The sequence below is a fragment of the Varroa destructor genome, unplaced genomic scaffold, assembly GCF_002443255.2.
Source record: "Varroa destructor unplaced genomic scaffold, Vdes_3.0 BEIS01000004.1, whole genome shotgun sequence".
Taxonomy (NCBI): Eukaryota; Metazoa; Arthropoda; class Arachnida; order Mesostigmata; family Varroidae; genus Varroa; species Varroa destructor.
In genome coordinates this window covers 12,948,216-12,962,863 of record NW_019211457.1, presented here as the reverse complement: position 1 = coordinate 12,962,863, position 14,648 = coordinate 12,948,216, and the positions used below count along the sequence as shown (strand labels likewise).

The 14,648-nt window shown below is 40.9% G+C and overlaps 1 protein-coding gene across 2 annotated transcripts in view; it reads right to left on the bottom strand.

Annotated features, from left to right (window-relative positions):
* Positions 1–7,138, bottom strand: part of LOC111249342 (serine/threonine-protein kinase NIM1-like) — a 40,692-nt gene extending 33,554 nt beyond the window's left edge. The window contains exon 1 of one of the 2 annotated variants that reach the window (XM_086988119.1): positions 6,146–7,138. The gene's annotated coding sequence lies outside the window, so the exon portion shown is untranslated. The remainder of the gene's footprint in view (positions 1–6,145) is intronic. The other variant, XM_086988117.1, reaches the window with a different exon arrangement.
* Positions 7,139–14,648: the final 7,510 nt, after the last annotated feature.

Genomic DNA, 14,648 nt, shown 5'->3' with positions numbered 1-14,648 from the left:
ATCTGCTAAGGGATGGTCCCCACGACGTCTCGATAAATACGTGTACAGTTTTAATAACCAGCTAAGATGCTCTCATCCTCGAGAAGCCGTTGACGATGACCTCATGAAGGCAATTGAGACATGAAAGAGGCTGCGGCATGGGAAGGCGACGTCGCGTGAGTAAGTACCTTAGCAGATGGCGAAGGTTGAAAGCTTTAGTAAGGTCAAAAGTAATTAAATAAACTTTTGAAGTTGATAGTCACGAGGTAACGTTAGCACTTTTGTGCTCCCCTAGAGCATGACAGGTATGCATTCATTAGGTCGAAAAATCTTTAAAGTGCTTTATTGGCAGGAACTTTCCGTTGTTAGGTAACGGCGGCAGATTCAAAATTTGCCCATGATGCTGGCTTGGGCCGAACCTATCCGACCTGAGAGGTAGCTCTAGTTCGGGGCAGAGACGTCATTGGCCGCCATAAGATAGACAATAACACTGAATCGATAGAAAACAGATATAGTAAATTGTAATTGAAAACTATCGATGAGTGCCGTGTCTCACATGTGCTGAGGAATGAAGGGTAGATACCTGTGATAGACATGGTTCTATTCCTGCTTAGTTGATTGCATTAGACATGGCAGAAAGCGATACTGCCATCAGTGTTTAACAACGCCTAAACGAGAGACTAACTTGCTCTTTTGAGACTTCCTGCTGCAAATTAGAGAAGTCAAGGTCAACGAATGGTAGAACAATTTGGCGGTGTTTGCGTTCTGGCTAACGTAGCGACGTCTTCATTAAGCACACACGTATTTGTAAAGGGGATTGCCTCAATCGTATCAATCATCGTGTGTATAGGCGCACTCGAGGTGCCTTACCTCAATGCGCCGAAGTAACAACAAATAGCCACCAAAATTATCAACTAGCGGGTAGACCTTGAGTGGGTACTGTCATGCCAGAACTTAACCTTGGACTTTCAACATCATCGGAGGTAGGCCACGCAGTCTTCAATATGAGGTCTCATCAGATAGTCGATAAATGATTTGCGTAGGCCCACATCAAATGAGAAGAGTTCACGGTATTTATTAAAATGCGAGTGAGGCTTTATTCGAGTACATTACGGACTGTTTAGATTTAAACTTTTGTAAAACCTATCTTAACTTTATTCGAGAGTAAAAGGCGTGTTAAAAATAATGTTTTTCAAAGATGAGGTCGGTACTCTGGAAATATAACGGATTATTTTTGTATTCAATTCTGGCTACCTGCAGGATTTGATGCTCTCACCGTTTCTCAAGTTACTTTCTTAAGTGTAGAAAAATTCTTGCTTAATTTCCATTCTATCGGTTATAAGCCTAATATCCGGTTCGAATTCGATACGATCATTGAAAAACAAATTGTAGTAATCTTACTAGAAGTTACTACGTTTTTAGATAAAAGTAAAATTGTATTCCATCAATAATTTGAACTAAATTGTGCTGCCGAGCCCTCTTTCCCGCGATCATCATTGACAACTGAAGTAGAACTTCAGAGGACCAAGCTATGTCGCTCATTTTGGCGCGAACTGAAAACATCGAAGAAGAGTATTTAGAAAAATCGTCTTCATTCAACAACAGTCGTTTTCTCAAAATCGGCTAAATTCGGAATGTCTTTTTTAGAAGCATGTTCCTTTTTCCTTTAAAATTTGAGATCACATAAAAGTTCGATAAGGGTTTTTGTCGATGTTCCGATTGGATTTGTCACTCGAAGGTAAACTTATTAGGCCTCGGATAGTCGTCAGCCCCGTGAGGTTACAATTGTTTCGGTAACTGGGAATCAAAAGGATTACAGCGTAAAGCTATGTTCAATGATGTGGGTATAGAAATCTGCTTTAAGGCAGACGAAAAACGCTTCTATAATTATCCTAAACCTACTGAACCTTCTGGATTCAAAAGAGAGCACAACAGACGTGTCTTAAGGGTCGATATGTATTATCAGTGTGTGCTTAAATAATATGACATGTTAAGCTCTCTATAGTAAGAGCTTCCCCCGGAATGAATTATCCTTTTCATATAACTGATTGAAAGCTTTTTTAGCCATAGGACAATGTGCTTTAGAGGCGAGTAACTTGCGGAAGCCCATCCCAAGAAGTCTGAATGCCTCACCTTTTCGGCCTCAAATCACTCCGATCCGTTCTGGTAGATAATCGGATGCGCTTTCATCTATGTTGCGTGAAAATATCACGCTACTAATACTGTAATTTCCTTTATCGAGCTACCACTTCCTATTGACAGGTCTTTATGCGGCCGACTGCCACTGTCAATAGCCAACGGTTTGATTGAGTGGTGCCTGTTACACCACGTTAAGTTGCACCTCTGCCGATCTAAACCGGTCGAGTAGGACCAGCAGTTATTCAATGTAGCAAGTTGGCCCGAATCGACGAATTTTACGCCAATGAATCCACACGTCTTCGATAGCTTTCCAACTGTCACTTCGACGGGATCCGCCGTACACAAGTTACGCAATGCTTACCTGATCAAAGGTGCTCCGGATAGGGGAACGCAGACCATTGTATGGAAGTATAATATGCACCATGCGTGTAAAGATCATGTTCAACTGTATTGTCAGCAAGGTTCAAAGTAGCGATCTGTGCCTACACACCTAGGAGTTACCCAGACATGCATTAGTGGCTTGAATGTACACTAATTAGTGGCCCTATCACGGTTGTAGATGGACTTGCGAAGAGGTGGAGGAGATTCCTATTCACGCCTTTTGATACAACCTAAAGTAAGGCTATCAAGCTAGTGTAATCTACTCATATATCGATAGAGGCTTCAAGAGAAGGCCAACACCAGTCCTCGATTGAATGTATTCGAGAAAAATATCGACCTGAAATCCTCAAATTATGGCGCAAAAATGAGACGGTAAGGTAGAAGCAATGTCGACGACGCTGTCATTCTATCCAGCGCCATTCTAAGTAGAATAGGTAAGTCCTTTTGTATATCAGGACAGAAGGGTTTCCAGAAGGGTTATGCAACATTTTCTTAATTTAGTGCGTGCCTTGTTTTGTTTTTTTTTTTCGTAAAATTGTTTATCTTCTAATAGATATATAGTAAAATAGTTAAAACTTTACAACTAGGTATCATGAACGGATATAATATATTAATACGCCATATCTAAAAAATTTAAATATAGATTTCCACGCGAAAAGGCTACCATTGTTCCCGATCCAACAGCCACATAGCTCTGTTAAATAACCAGTAAAAAGCGCCAAAATAGACTGTCGTTGTTTTCTGGGTTTCTGTAACCTAAGGTTTGTTAGTTGCGACCCGGGTTAAATTCTTAATTCAGTGTTAAAGTTGTAGTCATTTTAGTTAGATGGCAATCATCATTTTGATACAGGCCCACCTGTTCGTTAGTGCATGGTGGCTGGGCTTTACGTAACGCACTAATAAACGTTTCATTGAGCCTACAATAACATGGCAATCAATAGTTCACGCAAACAATCATACTGGCCATGGCTGTCCATCTCTAGAACTGAGGGCGTCAATTTATTTTAACTTATTATTTCGTATTCGTAAGTTTTTCTTTCTATCAGCGCCATTTTTTCCGGCTCTACTAGATGATCTGAGACCATTTCAACTTGTAGCCTTATGACATTTGCAAACGGGTCAATATCTATCGAATTTTAGCTCTGACCCTTGTCTTGCCGGTATAAATCACACGAAATTCTGTCGCAAATTTTTGTCTATGCACAAAATATCGGTTGCAAACTTCTTCTACTTTGACTCGAAATAGTTTGAACGTAACTCGATTCCCGTTCGTCGACAAGAACCTGAATTCATGCGAGCAAAGTTCCTTAAGTTGTTGTATGTATTTGTATACGTTCTTACTTACACAGGATTCTTGGCTACTGAGCGCGCACAAGTTAGACTTAACTCTAGCTCTAATGAAGTCCCATCAAGGCAGATTCTACGAGCAACAGTCCTCCTTGGATTTTCGTATTTATACACCCGCGCTCTCAGCACCCCCTCGGTACTCACAAAGGTCCCTCACTCGTCCCACTACTTCCCCACACATCAAGAGGCCGTCTAAAAATCCCCGGAAAGTTGCTGAGAGTCAGTGCTCGGTTAGAGAAGCTTTGTCCGATTAACGAGCTATAGCTAAATAGTCAAATGCGGCACTAAATGTCTTGAGACGGTTTGTGTACAGCATGATTACGATATGCAGCAACCCTTTCGGTATACAACGACCCTGCACCCCTTTCCCCACCCGCGGTCCATTGATTTGTAATGGCGAAAATAGCATTTCTCCTACATATCGATCGGTTGATTTACCCATACATTGTAGCCTTACTGCTAGAATTGATTCGATATTATTCCGCCGTTTGGTTCTGCCAATCATTAACCGCTTGATTAAAACATGATCATGAAACGCTATAAATAGTAGGTAAGAGGATTAAAAAGTTCTAAGCATGTTTCCTTTTCTATGTCCATGTTGAATATATTTGACTCATATCCCTGTACGAGTCCGCCAAACGTAATAGGTGCTGCTATTAACCCTAGTAAGTTTATGATGCCAATCAGAGCTATATATCTGGCGTCACACGTTAGTTCATTTACGTTACGATCGATGTAGGACCTTTAATTAATAGTGACTTATAGTTTGTAAAACGAACGTACCGCTGCTGATCCCAAAAAAAAGCTACCTTTATCGAAAAAACAAATAGTATCAATAAGCCGCTTATATTTTATGCCTTGGCCATGTAAAAACAATTTTCTGTAAGAAGCACTTAACAATCGAAAGACGTCCAATTAATTTTTCAGCCATTCTCAATAATTCTGTTGACTATTGAATAATTAAGGCATTGCACACTTCAACGCACACAAGGGACCTTCGATTATCATCCATAAGAACTCTTTGAACCACCATGACCCTCTAGAGTCAAAGTGTGTTCAGGAATACCTAATTTATAACTGTGTGGCATCGGTTCGTTATGTAAAGGAAAAAAAGGTCCTTAGACCTTTTTATAATTACCTAGAAAAATCAATGTTGGAAAAAAGATCTGCTTCGGTAACGTCAATTTATATACGGTCATATACAAAGCTTCAAACTATCGTTATTATATAATGTGTGTTACTAAGCGTTCAGTGCGCAACGCTGGCATCTTCCAGCAAAAGCCAAGCCTGATAAAACCATCTAAGACTAACTATGCGTCTATTTAATTTAGCCGTACTCTTATCTTGTACTATGCAAAACTTTCCAAGATTTAGTACGGCCGTAATATAATTTTATGTGAAGGAATCCAATGCGCGTATTTGTAAACATGCCAACCTTTTAAGCACCTGAGCGAACATTGGACGAAATATTATAGACGGTACTACGGTTAAGTGAAACATCAATTCAGACTGTCAGTCTGTGCGATTCGACAGAACTTTGTTGGTTTTTAAAGATCCGCCAATGTTTCCGAAAACTACTGAAGAGCTAATCGTTCTAAGCTTTCTATATTTATAGTAGTTCTCGACAGAAACAGCTTTAAGAAAAATGGTAGCTTCCGTGTATTTGCGTACGTCTTCAAATACAATTTATCGTATTGTCAATTGTTTACAAATAATTTTTTGCACTTTCAGGTTGCTTCGTTCAGTCGGATATTTCCTGTTATTGGAAAATTAAGCTGAGTAAAGGCGGAACAATCAGCTATATGTGATTGATTTACTATAATTGTCGGTCTCCGTAACTCAGCGATCAAATGTTGATTTTTTTTTTTATCAAAATCTGTTCAGGGGCTTCTAGGACTCGGGAAACAAAAAAATATATTTCCTTTGTGGCAGTTCCCTTGTTTTCTGTGGCACGTTTTCCAAAAATATGAAAACTATATAATTTTACAAAAATTTTAGCACTGGCCAAGTTACAACTTGGTTTTTTGTGAGAAACCACTACTTCTCTGTTGAGAGTGGCGTTTTCGTAAATTTTAAATATCGTATACAATACACGTGTAGAAAAGTCGTTTGCCAGAGAACATATTAGATAGAAAATTGTTGCCCTTTATGTAACTTCATCACTTGATCGTGTAAGGTGATGGTCACCCCCATATATCTTTATCTGCCCTATATACAAACAGGCAATGTGTCACTTAAAGTACGAGCTAAAAGCGCTATAAGGCCATCATTGAATTTCCACATTATACTACATACTCACTTCAAATTTCGATAGGTGTTACAATCTACGTAAATGAAATACTGCGATTTTAGCTGAAATCGCGCTTAATCTGCGAAATATACGCATCCAAACCGATCTTTGAGATCGCAAAGCTTGTCATTGCGCGAACTCGTCTACTCGTCACTGTCAACTGTAACCTTTTTATGCTCATTTTGTTCAGCTTTATGGCGTAAATCGAGTCGAGGCACATTTTTCACAATCACAGAGCTCACGTAAAACAACGCCCGAATACGTCTATTCCGATCACGTAGAATGTTTGCTTTCTACAGAAAAAAAAAAATCGACGATATGAGTTAACGCTTTCATTGCAACTGTACAGCTAGAATTTTTCACTCAAGCGATTTTTCTTTACTCCTTTCTACAGTCTCATGATTTTATCTTGCCGACCATTCGCTAAAACCACCTGTGGAGTTTGCTCCTTTTATGAGGGCTGCTGTTCCGCCGCCCACAAGCATAATACTCTCCTGTGTCGCGCTAACGTACATGCCGTCGAGGTCACTGTTTGGCAACTGCTACCCAAGCGAGGCATTCGCTCGAGAATTTACAGTTGGCGGGAAAGTCTGCGCGTTAGGCTTTGGCTCTGTGGAGAGGGTAGCAAGCAGAAATGCCCCAGGTGCTATCAAATCTACTAAGGTATAGTAGACAGGCTTTGCTTTTGGGGTCTTCCTGATTGTCGTAGGCGCTCCGTGCAAAATATCAAACTTGAACAATTCTGCCGTCCCAGCCTAGTGTTATTTCTCCTTTTTTGATGCGCTGTCTCACCTTAAGAAAGGGTACAGAACCATGTACTTTTTGTTGCAATTCCGACAAGGATTTGCCATACTCAGCTGGGATGACCTGAGGGATTAGCCGTGTACTTCCTAACGTGGAATAATTGCTTGCAACAAGTCGGAAAATGTATGTAGCGCCATCTATCGACTGACCCGCAAGGTTGCGCCTGTATTGTGGGCGGGCGTAAAATGTCCGCTAGAGGGAGTCACCTGTACCAAAAAAGTCTGAGCAAATCAAATAGAGCGTGTTAAAAAAAATGTTAATCCATTTTTTTCTATTTGAAAAGGTCAAGAAGATACTCAGAAGACTCGATATTTTCGAATGCTATAAGAAAAGGAATTGGAAAGCAAAAAAAAGTCGCATAATTATCACAATATGTAAACGTGTGCGTGGTTGACAGACTACAAAGTGGGTAGACCTCAGGTTATGTATAGCTTAATCAGTCGCAATTAAAAATCGTTGGGTTTTATTCATCGCTACTACTAGAATTATCTCTCAAATGTGTACGATTTGTAATTAAATCGCGCTGGCCATACGTGGATCTCCCATATTGCAGTGAGCTAAAGATATATCGAAGACACAATAACAACAATATACGCCACCGTAACTTATCAACTGTGAAAACACAACTTACCGAATGAGTATGCGTCATAGAATTTTCGTTCCACGTCTATTCGCTTGTACGTGCTGTAGGCTTATGTCTTACTGCAATCCGAGGTAACTTCCCCCCGTCCGTCCATATTTTATCACGTAGGGTGTTTTTAACTATCTTTTATTACATACGTCTTAATAACAATCGTACTAGGGTATTAGTTCGCGACTTATTGTTACCTTAATTTTAATTTCTAGAGCTTCAAGAAGGCTTGCTTGATAAGTTGATGTTTTCTGAATATTGTATTGCAACAACTATTGTAATTATTAAGCAACTATTTTTATAGAGCATGTAGCGGAACCTTAATGCATCTTAGTACGGTTCTAGTGAAAAAAACCTGTGGCCGTTTCCGACTACCGTAAAAGGAATATTGCAATATAGGCTGCGGTCTGTCTGCTTGACTCTAATACTATACACGTTGGGAACTTCAACGGCAAATGCCTATCGACGGTCAGCCATGGCTGTCGATCATCGTTGAAGCATCTCATAAAGCGTTTCAGCACTTATTCACACATACAAGTGTGTTCTTGTTACAGACGGTCGCTAATTGGTTACTTCGACTATCAGTCCTAATGGGAGGCAAAGGTTCTTGTTGACGTAATGGGACGTATTGTTCTACATCGATTAGGCCTCACATAGCAAAAACTTTGTGGAGGTCCCGTATGACAGAGCCGAGAGAGTAAACGGCTCCAATCTTAGTCAAAGGCCATAGGCCGATGCTTCAGGCGAATACATTATGAATATACGCGTTGCAGCTCTGGGATATTTGAGGATTACGAACCTTTCCTGAATTGTGCACTACGATTTACATGCAGTACATACGACAACGGCACGAGCACAAAAGCTGTATTTAGATTAGCTGTTGTGATCTGTAATGAACGGTACCGAGTAGAATGCAAATCTTAAATTAGAACACCAAAAATTAAAGGATGAATTTCTCAAAGGCATGATGAAAATTCTACGTATTTAACATACACGACTGAATACATTGGGTCCAATATTCTATTTTTTATTTTTCCTTTTATCGTACAAAATCGAAAGTCTTTTGCTTGCAAAAATGTCTAACCTACTTCACTTTGTAAGAAGCCCGTAATTCCCCTGCTGGATCAAAGCTAGCAAACGTCACCGTCTCCTTTATGTTCCCCCTTCTTACTCGTTAATCTAGCTCGTTAATCGTAAATGATCATTTGTTTTGATATTTATTTGTCTCGTTATGATATTATAAGACGTATCTTATATGCGAGTCACAATGAGCGACGCGGCCGTTCCGGCAGCAAAAATGGGGACTCTTTATTAGACATATTTACCGTCGTTTCTAAGTCATTCGCCTCTGTCAGATGACTTTATTACTGGCAGTCAACTATGTCGTCTACTGCGAAGCAGTAAGCACTATTGTGTATCCTCTTTGAGGTGGTCTTATGCGCACCATTAGAGGACAGGGGGGTAAACCGCGGGGGACAGGGGGAGATTAGGGATTGGTTCCAAGACGTTACACTACCATTATCGATGCTTGAGCATTGCGATTTATTGCATCTATGTGCCTCTTGCATCTTCTTCCATTGCATCCGCGAAAGGGAATCCCTCAAGCTTCATTTACTGTCTCTCCGCTCCACAGTTTTTACCAAAAAGTACCCATACAAATGGAGAGATACGGACTCATAATCACTGTTTCCTCTATTTGACAATTACAATGGGCCGATGTGTTTGTCTCGATTTTGTGCAGCTCTTACTGACCGTTGGTTAACAATTTTTTTATCTTATGCTCGAATAGGACGTAGATTATCAAATCGGATACGGACATGGAATAAATAGCAGCATATACTTAATTTCCTTCAACTGCGTTACTTGCGTATTGTCGAGAGCGGAAGCTACTTCCTATTGATAAGCCAATTTTTTAGCGGTGAACGAATTGGCCATCGTGTCCCTACAGGTAAAACGGCTTTCAAGTCCCTCGTAGTATCGTATAAATCGTTTCATAACTTTTGCTCACTTCTCAATTAATTAACAGTCACACACTCAACAGTCATATATATATATATATATATATATATATATATATATATGACTGTTGGGTGCGTGCGCGCGCTATCATATTAAAAGTGTAATGAATTAGATCTTTGTGTTCGTCTCAGACCGTTCAAAAGCGACATTGCATTCCTGTATTTGGCGCTCATTTTAAAACAGTCAGTTCTAATCTGCTGGACTGTTACGTTTATCATGAGCCTCCATTGCTTTTTTCACAATCAAATTTTTCTTGTCAAAACAGCATTGTCTGTAAGCCGAAACAAAAAGATAACCTTTTCATCCGACCTTAACTTATTGAGCGCCTTTATATCGTCGTCATCTTCTACTATTTTTTCCGCTCGCAAAGCGCAAAGGACTCGAGGGCCCATGTACGCGAATCAACGATGGGAAGAAGGAATTGGGCTTAGAAAGCAAATCGCTTTAGTGGAGCAAATATTGAAATCTCAGTCAGAGGATCTATTCATGTGCCAATATTATTCCGTCCCGTCCAAACTAAAGGGCCATCCGTGCTTCCGTAGCCCCCGTTTCGTCTGCTAGCAGTGGCTACGTTTCTGCTAACAAATGACACGGAAAATGGCAAAATTTATTTCAACGCCGCAAATCGCGGATTCTTTGTCCGTATAACCAGCACTATCATCTCTCTTCTTTTCCCTCTTGTTCGTAGTCAGTTTACCCCTCAAGACTGTGCCATCCCTGAACGACGTGGGAGCCCTAATTTTCCTTACCGTTCTCACAATGCCCTCTCTTTTATTGCTGCCGACCCGTCGAAGCAATCCACACAGCTCCTGTCGTCTCGGAACTCGTAGAGACCACTATCCGAAATGGCTGCCGTCTTGATCATGCTTGCTTTCCTTTTGCCAGATCGACGCATCTATATAATCTCATAAAGAACACGCGGCCACTATTCGCGTACGAGTTTCTGATCTGAGTCTTGACTTTCTTCCTCCATCATCTCTTCAGGGATCGCTTTCTGTCCAGCTTAGCAGAGACATTGCGAATTAATCCCTCGATGCCAACTAATTGCTATGACAGGAAAGGAAGTCTCCGGTCATAAGGACAGAGTTTCGCTGTAGGACATGTGTCCCATATTATATACAAGAATTATCTCTCTAAAATTTTTTTTCTTGTGAAATTTACCCAGCCATTCCGAGACATACTACTACTACTAAAAGTATCAAGTTGATTTCCCAGTGACGAATTTTTTCGGAAGGATTCAGTGGGTTCTTTGATGTGGCCTAAAATGATGCTACTGCTTATCTTGTGTCAAATATCGTGTCTTCCTATAGAAGAATGGTTCAGAACTATCTCTGCATTGTCTGAAACGGCGACTAAAATAGATGAACAAACTTAAATGTATCATTTCATAAAAAAAAGTATTGAAATAATATAGAAGTATGTTTTTGCTGGGACGTTTCAACCGTCTCATGCACATCGTGTTTTCGCCTAAATGAAGACTAGCCAAAAAAGATCCGAAAGAAATAGATTTAATTTAAAACAATTTTGATTTGTATATCGTAAGCGATTGGTGTATCGTGTCTAAGAAGTAAATATTAAATTCTTATAATCAGGGTTTGATAAATGTGTCCGAATTAAAACCATTTTTGCAGATACGCTAGTGCGAACACGCAACTTACGCAAAACCCAGCTAATAGTAGTAATAGAGACCCGGCTGCTGTGATGGCCACCTCGGCGAGAGTGCGATCAGAAGTTGAACATAATTTCCCAGCTCAGAACAAAAGCGTACTCTTTCAACTATATCTTATCCGTTTTTGACAAGTTCTATATTCAAGTCTACTATCCTGGCACTTCGTACGGCAGTCCCCGGAGCAGCTAAAGGCAAGCGAACCGTGAATAGTCGCAAAATGAAGAAGAACGGGTATTCGTGACAACAACGTCGTTCTACGAAAAGTCGAAAAAATTAAAACTAATAGATAAAAAATCCTACAATTATGGGCAGTTGCTGTATGGGCACCGGGGACAGAACCCGTTGCCATATCCACTTACTAAACTTTGAAATGGGTCTAGCATTTTAGCTCCCCCTAGTCCGGTGCCCCCTGCGCATTCCGAGTGTGTGTGTGACATTCAAGCACATCAATCAATTCACAATAATATATTATCTGCAAAAAGCAGACGCAAAACGTGACTGTGATCAACTGGAACCAGAACCATAACAGAGGATAATGGGAAGCGGTTATGTCGATGAAGGTATTTCTTCTTTTAATTGTTTGTAGCTCAGAATGGTCGAAGAGTAACTGTGTAAATTCAATACATACTACGAAATATTTCCCGTGTCTTACATGTGCTACCTAAACCGTCAAGCATTACGTGACCACTGCATCATGACGGAGGCTGTTTAACCCATAAAAAAAATATGATGGCGTCTGCACAAGTTCCACCGATGTGACGCATCGTTATAGCGGCATGGGCACTATTTGAACACTTAAGCCAGTTAAGTACTCCCAGAACTGACAACTTGAAGACGGTTATAAATCGAAGCCCTACTTAGGGCGCAGATGAAGGTCGTCTTGTTTCAAAGACGACAAATCTTGCAACTCCTTTCTCAAAATAGCCAAACCCTTTTATTCCCTTGTAATTGCTGCTTTCGTACATGGATGGAGTTGGCCTTGGCAAAAAAGTCGGCATGCTCTTTTAGTGTGTTACCATTACGAATCTTGTTTTTGCCTGTGCTCTTCCTGTTGTCGGCTGTCTTAGCTATGACCTGCCGGTGATTTTTGAAACAGCAAAAACAGATTACATGTTTTTACTACTCCTAAAAGCTACTCGCCAATTCGTATGCTGTGTCAGAAGAACCTTTTCTTATTGACTTTAGTTGGGCTGATTCCAATGAAGTCGGCTGCTAGCGACGGCGCTCAACTGAAGATAACCCAACATGACGTGGTGCTAGTACATTACGTCGCAGTGCTCATCTCGTTCACGACGTTACTCCGTGCTTCTATCGCAGGTATCGTTTACAACACGGCGTTTTTGTGCGGTTGTTAGGGGTGCGCGTGGACGAAGATTTATTTTCGAGATCCCTGAATCTCGTTTTCTATGTCGCGGTGCCAGCATTATTTATTAAAAGTTATTCACTTGATCGTGCGTGCCATTCATCCACACTAAGATATCTTTCCGTCTCACATTCGTTACGTGGTGGCAGTAGAGGTATCTACTGGCTTTTGGATGCTGCCTCAATTGGGAAGTTTTCCGTTAATCGAGCCATGTCCAAAACGAGCTGTAGATATTGTATAGAGCTATAGCTATGCCTTGGGCACTCCCTATTGATGATGTCGAAGGACGAAAAGCACAGCTGATGGTAGAACGAGACCAGGATTTGCCGCACGGATGGTTGTCCTCGCGTTCGGCGCTTCCGCACTCCTAATGAATGGCGGATACTGATAGAAAGGAAACGGTTTCGCGATCTTCAGAATGACTTGACCTAATTTATATCGTACGAAATTTTTGTAAACGACGTCATACCTCGACTGGTAATGGACGCAAGGCCTTAGTCACCTGAATCGGCTGGCTCATGTTTGGTTACCAGTAATAGCTAATGTTGTCTCTATAATTTCATCTCAGCCATCAATTAACGTTTAACTCCACAGCTTCTTCCAAATCCCAAATAACACGACCGATTTGTAAATAATTTGGTTGAATATTTTCTTGGAATGCTATATTTTACTGCGTTCTTCTTTGGTCCATGTGAAAGTCATGGATTGAGCCACTGCCAATTTCCCTATAGACAGCCATTTCATTGGTTAGAGATCTAGCGTGCGTCCTTCGGTAGTCCTTTACTTACGTTTAGCCTGTAGAATATACACATTTCTAGTTACTATGAAATTCGGCTGATCAGTTAGATCGATAAGGTGGAAAAATACACACAAAGGGTATCCCTTCATGTTGAATAGTCGGTTTCTCATTGATCCAAGCCTCTCGCCTGTTACACTCGTGTGACGGGAAAGGGAAACGAGCAGGGATAGAGCAAAATCCTTTCTAAACAACCCCTTCGATACCGTCAACTAGAGGCAATACCAAGACTACTCTAATGGTTATAAGTGTGCCGTTTGAGTTCGAAGCGTCAACACTCGTTGTCGCTGCGATACTAGCGCTCTCGATTTGCAATCACCATTGTCAAGAATTGGGCATAGCGAGAAAAAACAAACCACGATAGTCATCAGCCCTTTGTCTTTGCGGGCAGTGCTTTGCCGGGGAGACCGTTAATGACAATCCACTGCTAATACACGTATAAATATCGTACTAAAGATTTAAGTAAAGCTAGCAAATTGCGTTTGTTCCCTGCGACTCTAACAAGACTGCCTCATGTTATCTGTGGCACTTGTGTGGTATCTGTTGCAAACGGAATCGTTCGCATCCTTTCCGCCCACTCTTAGCCATTCATCTTCAACGAGTTCTTCCCTAATCTATGTCATTTTGGCCTATCATTCAGCATTCAGCCAGCACGATTTCGGCGGCTCAGGTTCGACTTGTGTTCGAAACGATCCAGAAACGAGGAAAGGCCGATCAATAAATGCTTGTCCACATAATATACGGACTAACAAGGCCCTAAGGCAAATAGTACGAATCAGTTTACCAAGTCATCAGATTCTCCTGATGGCGTTACTCCTCACTTTGACTTTAGTGAGCGTAGGTGTTTTATCGTTTGAGTGTCTGTGGTTTTATTAAGAACAGCTAGCTTTCTTATGACTTAAGGCCTAAACCCTAAAGGGAATAGAAATGGGGCCAAAGAAAAAAATGACTGGGGGTACGGCGATAGAGAACTAAACGAGAAAGTGCTCTTAATTCACGCAAAATGATACAATAACACGCGGTCTTTTTCGAGGTGATGTGTCCATAAAGTGAGATCGACGACAGAGCTCAAGACACAAACTACTAGTCGCATCAGTGTTTCCACTTAGCTACACCTCTCATGTCGGAACTAACTTGCATACTGGTCGTGAACCACGGCCTATAGTTGCCTAGATTCTGTTTTTCTAACACGAGACGTTGGGCTTCTTCGATAAATATATATCTACTTAC